General features: G+C 39.2%; 1 protein-coding gene and 1 pseudogene across 1 annotated transcript in view; one reads left to right on the forward strand and one right to left on the reverse strand.

Moving 5' to 3' along the window:
* Window positions 1-6652, forward strand: part of DPP10 (dipeptidyl peptidase like 10) — a 442364-nt gene that overhangs the window by 183137 nt on the left and 252575 nt on the right. The gene's annotated exons all lie outside the window — the stretch shown is intronic.
* On the reverse strand, window positions 1684-1860 carry LOC116821462 (U4 spliceosomal RNA; annotated as a pseudogene).

Here is a 6652-nt window from a genome sequence, read left to right on the forward strand (position 1 = left end):
AGTTTACATCAATACTGAGGTAATGTGCACTAAGAAATACAGTGTGCAATGAAGAACTAGACATCAAGTGATAAAGACACGTATTAAACCCCTCCAAATGGCCTTATTTAATAGGGAGGCTGCCTCGCCATATCAAATAGCATATTAAGCTGATTGAATATATCTTTTCAAGGCAGAAAGCAATGCAGACATTATGGATAGCACTATGCAAAATGTTACACATATAAAACAATGAGGTTAAAGTCACTGCAAGACTACAGAAACTTGGATGATAAAAGTTCCACATTTGATGTGTCATTGCTTCTGCAAGAAACACACAATTTAATTTTCAAGCTCTAGTAAATTGAATTCTCCACTTTCTATAATTTACCACCATATTTTTTGTCAAAATGGCTGTTGTATGATTAAAAAAGAGGAAAAAATACCATTTATTTTAACTTTACATGTGAATCCTGAACTTCTGTAGCCACTCATTTTAATCTATTCATGTCTAAGGCCTTTTTTCTGTAATGAGCTCCATTACAACCCAGCATCTTTGTGATTCCTGAACTCCCACGTGGGTCAATGTTACAAGATCAGGGCCTGTGAATCACTTAAAGAGGATCGTATATGTCAGGATATGTCTACACTGCAGCTAGGAGTGGGTAGACAGGTATCTGCTTCCTCTGTTGGAGCTAACATGCCAAAAATAGTAGTGTGGCTGCAGTGACTCAAGCTAGCCATCCCAGTATAATCACGCTCAACTTCCAGGGTGTCCATTTGGGCAGCTAGCCCAAGCTACTGCAACCACACTTCTAGTTTTAGCACACTAGCTCCAGCAGAGCTAGTGTGTATCTGTCTCCTAGTTCTGGGAAGCATGCAACCAGGTGCAGTGTAGACATACCCTCAGATAAACTGTCCACTCATCGAATAATAGGAATGTGAGATAGGAAAGGCTTGTCAGCTCATTTGAAAGTGGAAGGAACAGTGGAATGTTTCACTGTAAGTATTCATTTGATTTTGAAAGTGAAAATTTGTTCAGCTACATTAGCGACTCTTTACTCACGTTCTGTGAATGTTGCTGTGCTCAAGTTTTACCAGCATGGAATACCCCTGGATAGCCATATCTCTAATGTTTGAATGTTGGCTGAATGTAAATTTTGAATGATGTGTCACTGTACCATTTTCAATTTTCAGTTTGCATTATTTTGGCTATTTACTAGGAGTCATTCAATCAGGGAGTGGAAACAATACCAAGTGACTTCTTAAAAAAATAGCACAAATCAGGAATTTCTCTGACAGCTTGTTTTCTATGAAAAATTATATGCTGAAGAAATTCATCAATAATATTTCATATCAAATCTGAGAATTTTTCAGGTCATTGTGTGGACCATTTAAAGAACAGGGAAGAGGCAAAATTAATACATTACAATATATTAATTACATATGATTTGCTCAGCTCTAGTTCTGTTCTCCAGCAATGCAAGATTATTCCCTTTAGTATATTCCAAAAAGCTTTCTTCATTCTACATTTAAATAACCCAACCAATAAAGTTTCTATTAATTCCTCCTGGAGATTTCCCCCCAGTCTAATAGACCATGACATTAAGACATAGATTCAGTTATCCAGCATGAATTTTCCTTTTCTGACTTCTATTCTTTCTTTTAATAAGTACGCTCACTTGGGCTGTGTTAAACAATTTCCCCTATTGTGGGTTTGAAACACTTGTAAACTGTTATTCTTTACTTGTATCATCATCATTCAGCCAATACATTACTCTATTCAACCTATACACTTTACAGATGAGTGAATTTTTCAACTAGCAATAATCATACCTCAGATTAACTTCATTGGTTATGATACTGCCACTGTGCAAAGTTTTGTGCAAAAATTTCCCATTTTTGACCAGCTCTAATCCACGTCCAAATCTTTCTTTATGTCAGTTCTTCAAACAATTCTACTGAGTTTAGCAACTCTTCTGTAAATTAAATCCAGTTTATTAATACCTTTATGGTACTGGAATGTAGAGATATGTACATCCTGAACCATTGTCAGTTATACTCAATGGTTGGTATATATAAGGCTAATTTGTTGCTGACCCTTTAGAAAAAGTTCTTCTTTCTTAAATCTTCTTGTTTATTAGTTGCTGTGTTATACAAGGGGTCAGAGTAGATGTCATAATGGCCTTTTTGTTCTTAATATCTATGAAACTGTTATCTGATTATATGAGGATTGAATTTGCTTTTTCATCATGCAACTGAATTGAGATTTAAGTTTCAAATGACTCCATTATATTGTTGTTATCCAATTAGCAAGAAACCTGTGGCTTGGTTGGAAATGATCTGGAGTTGAGTGAATCAAATCTTGTGGGAATGAAATGAAATAGTAACCAAAGGAAAGAAGCTATTGGTTGGAATGTTAGTCTAACCTTTAATGACCTGATTGGCAAAAATTATTTGTAGAACAGGGACTAGATTTTTTTTCCCACCCCAGTAGGGCATGGTTCTGGTTTCCTCAATACATGATGGCCCATCACCTGGGCAGTCTGTTTTTCTTCAGCGGACAAGGCAGCAGAATTGGGGCCCAGCAACAACCTCTTTTCTTCTTTTATGGCCAAAGGGGATGAATGTCTCTCAGGCTATGTGTACACTGCACACACTCTGCAGGGAAATGCACTAGCAGCAGGAAGGCAGCAGGATGCTACACTGCTAAAAATAGCCATTTAGATAGAGGACAATACTGCAGAGAGTCATGTAGGGTACTGTGAGGTGGTGTGTTCCCCACACTAGCCCTGTAAGAGCTGAATTAGGTTAGGTGGGCTCAATCAGCTAATTTGGCTGGAAATGAGAGCTTTAGGCTTGAGGCAGCTAATTAGAAAGAAGCTCATCTGTGATGAACAGGTGGGGCTTCTACAAAAGCCAGGAGGCTGGCAACAGAAGCAGCAGCTGGGAAAGGCTGCAGTCACTCCCTGGGAAGTGGGTGGAGTGTTTGGAGGTCACAGTGATGAGTTTCCTAAACTTACTCCCTGGAAGGAGGGAGGGAAGAGACTGGCAAACCCACAGGAGTGGAGAAGGCTAGGAGGTATGGAAGTGGCTCAGGAAAAGGCAGCAAGGTGCAAGGAACAAACCTTGGCTGCTGTGTTGAGGGGTTCTGAGCCAGAACCCGGAGTGGAGGGTAGGCCTGGGCTCCCCTGCAAGCCACTGTGGGAGTGGCACTATGAGGCAGTGAAGCAGAAAACTGCCTGAGACTGCTGGAGAGCAAGAACCTTGATGCACTCCTCCCTGGAAGGCAAAACCACTATAGTGACCTGGCTGGAGGGCTGAGTCACAGGAGGACAGCTTATGGGAGTGAGAGAGGGACTGCAGACCAGAGAGAGAGACATGGAGCGATGGTGTGCAAACTGCAGAATGGGGCATTGACCACTAGGGATTAGTGCTTGAGATCACGAGGAGGTGTCAGATAAGTGGTGAGTGGAGCACCCCATGATGGGTACATACTCACAGCGTTCAGGTGTATCTTTACTCTACTCACCTAAACAGTTCCTCACCAGCTACACAGCCATTTATACCCGTGATATGGGTGTATATAGTATGTGTACTCTGCACACTTCTTTTGGCGGCATGTAATGTAGGTGTACCTTTAGTTGGGTCTCTGAGCTTGAGAATTCTGCATATGACACACCTGCTTATGCTATGATAAATTATCTGTCTATATCATGTAGAAGCATAAATATATCTATCATAATAACCATATAAGAAATATTGGCCATTCATTTGCTGTTCAAATGAAAAATATGCCCTACTTTAATCCTCCTAGCCATCAGGATTTTTTCTACCATCTAACAAGTCGACTGAGAAAGCACTTTCATTAGTGCTGATGATACGATGAGTAATAACAGAATAAAGTGTAATATAAAGAATATGTATTGCTGCTTCTAAACCCACGCCATTCATTAATGCAGTAATGGAGACTTTTTCTGATCAAGCAGATAGGAAGCTGGGCAGGGTATATTTATAGCTGAAGATGTCTTTGATGAAAGGCATAATACTTTGAAGAGATATGTGATGTAAGTTCTGCAGAAAGGACTGATTTTTATACAAGTATAGTGCCTAGGTTACTCGTTGTCTAATGTGATTTACTCTGAGTGTTTTGATGCTGTTATTTATTTGGAGTCCTCTTGATTTATTCAGCTTTTAATGTATTTGTTAATATTTTCTCTTAGGCCACTTGTTAGTGAAATGTTTAAATTTAAAACAGAAATTAGTTCCAAAATACTAACATTTTTAAATAACAAAAAAAATAAGATTTTTTTCCTTATAGTCCAGTTACATTTGAAATCACTGATCCAGTAGCCTGATACTGCACACCCAATGCACACAAATACTACTGCAGTCATGATTTCGTAGGTGAATGGCACTATACATCCTGCCCACATCTAATTTCTTCATCTGCCTAAACACAAGTCATGAAAATGCAAAACATTTGTTGAGAAAGTAAATTTTTCAGTGTATGCAGAATAAAAAAAAATATGCTTCATAAAACATTAGAGAGTAGCTCTATCTTTTCACTTGCTTTCTTTGTTTTATAAGCATTGTTTTCTTAAAATAACCTTTACTTGAAGTTTTCATATTGATGCGTTATTGCAATAATATGTCACCTCTGTTTACATTACTATTGATAGTGGAGCATTTTGAAAAGATAGTGTAGGGATACTGTTATATCTGTGAGACAATACAAGAACTTCAAAAAGGATCTATTTTTTGAAGTACTTTAAAGCCTCTTGACTGTGCTTACTTTAAATGTTTATTATGTAGAAGTGTATGATTTCCACACACACCCGCAAAGACCTTTAGTATTCTGTCACTTAATTTTTTGAACAGGTTTCAGAAAATTACTTCAGTTATAAGGAAGTGTGAATTCCTATTTTAAGCTACTTGAAGTACTTTATATTTACCATTTTGGTAATTATTGCTCATCCTTTTTTGTCCAGTACGAGTTATAACGATGTATGGGAATAATCTGATTAAGTTGGAAATTGTAAGAAAACAGTTTACAGTGGTAGATACTATATAGTGTAAACATTTAACATAATTAGCACATATTAATTCCAAAGACATCTATATTATCAGCCCTCTCCTCTATTTTGCAAGCAAAAAATGAGTGCACTAGAATCCTTGTAATAGAAACCTGAAAATTGATTCGAGATAGTGTTTAGATAACCAGTATCAAGAATAACTCTTTGTTGGCACTCTGTACCAGAGGTGAACGAACAAAGCAAATTAATTTTGAATATAGAAAGTGTGTATCAGGGTCTTTCTTCTATCTTATGTGGCAATATGAAAGCTGAAATTTATTTTCTTCTTTTTAAATGTATCTAATACTTTTTTTCTTATTTATCCTCAAAGATTTCTTGGTTTCAATGGATAGTATAGTAAAGAATTTAAATGTAAATTACTTATTTATTAGCTACTTGTGCTTTTCTCATCAATTTGTAATATTCCATATGAGAAATGTTTTGCTTTCTGAAGACAGTAAAGGCAAGTCTGGCAGGCACACAGCTGTGCTTTCACAGCTGGAGATGAACACAGACCATTACTACTTTCATAGAGCTCTAACAGCTTTTTTTTAATTTGTATATATTGAGTTCATACTACCTTGGGAATCAGTGGGTGCATACTAATTCAGACTAACTCTTAGACATTGCTCTGAGCCCATAGGAAGGGGCAGGGCATAGCAGCCCAGGAATGGAATCATTGCTGTTAAAGTCACAAATCTCTTCTTCGTCCTTCCTTTATGCTGCTAAGGCTCTTGGCAAAGCAAATTACTTTCCCCTTTGTATTGGCTAGTGTTCTGGGAGTGGAGAGAGTCAAGGCTCTGCCTATTCCTTGCCTCTCTCCTCCTACTCCCTGTCCACCCATTGAGAGGCAGGGAATACAAACCCCACAAACATGTCCTACCAAATGGGTGCAGACTAGTAAAACATGCATGCATGTTTTAGAGAACATGCATCTGATGAAGTGGGTATTCACCCACGAAAGCTCATGCTCCAATATGTCTGTTAGTCTATAACAGGGGTTGGCAACCTTTCAGAAGTGCTGTGCCAAGTCTTCATTTATTCACTCTAATGTAAGGTTTCGCGTGCCGGTAATACATTTTAATGTTTTTTAGGTCTCTCTATAACTCTATATATTATATAACTAAACTATTTTTGTATTGTAAAATAAACAAGGTTTTCAAAATGTTTAAGAAACTTCTTTTAAAATTAAATTAAAATGTTGATCTTATGCCGCCGGCCTGCTCAGCTGCTGGTCTGGGGTTCTGTTCACCTCGGCCAGCAGAGGGCTGAGCAGGGCCTGTGGCCGAGACCCTGGCTGGCAAGGGTCCGGCAGCCAGAATCCCAGACCAGCAGGGGCCAGTGGCTAGGTCCCCAGACCACTGCTCAACCCATTGCTGCTCAGGGGTTCCATCCGCCAACTCCTGCCAGCCGGGATCCTGGCTGCCAGACTCGCGCAGCCCGCTGCCAGTCTGGGGTCCCGGCCCTGCCCACATATAGTGGCTACCTGCCTTCTCCCTGGTTCTGGCCCATTCTCTTCCTCTCTCTGCACTGAGCTGAGGGTGGGAGTGGACCAAGCACAGGGCTGGGGGTGAAGAGTCTGGCCAGGAGCTAGAATG

Source organism: Chelonoidis abingdonii, chromosome 10 (genome assembly GCF_003597395.2).
Source record: "Chelonoidis abingdonii isolate Lonesome George chromosome 10, CheloAbing_2.0, whole genome shotgun sequence".
Lineage (NCBI taxonomy): Eukaryota > Metazoa > Chordata > Testudines > Testudinidae > Chelonoidis > Chelonoidis abingdonii.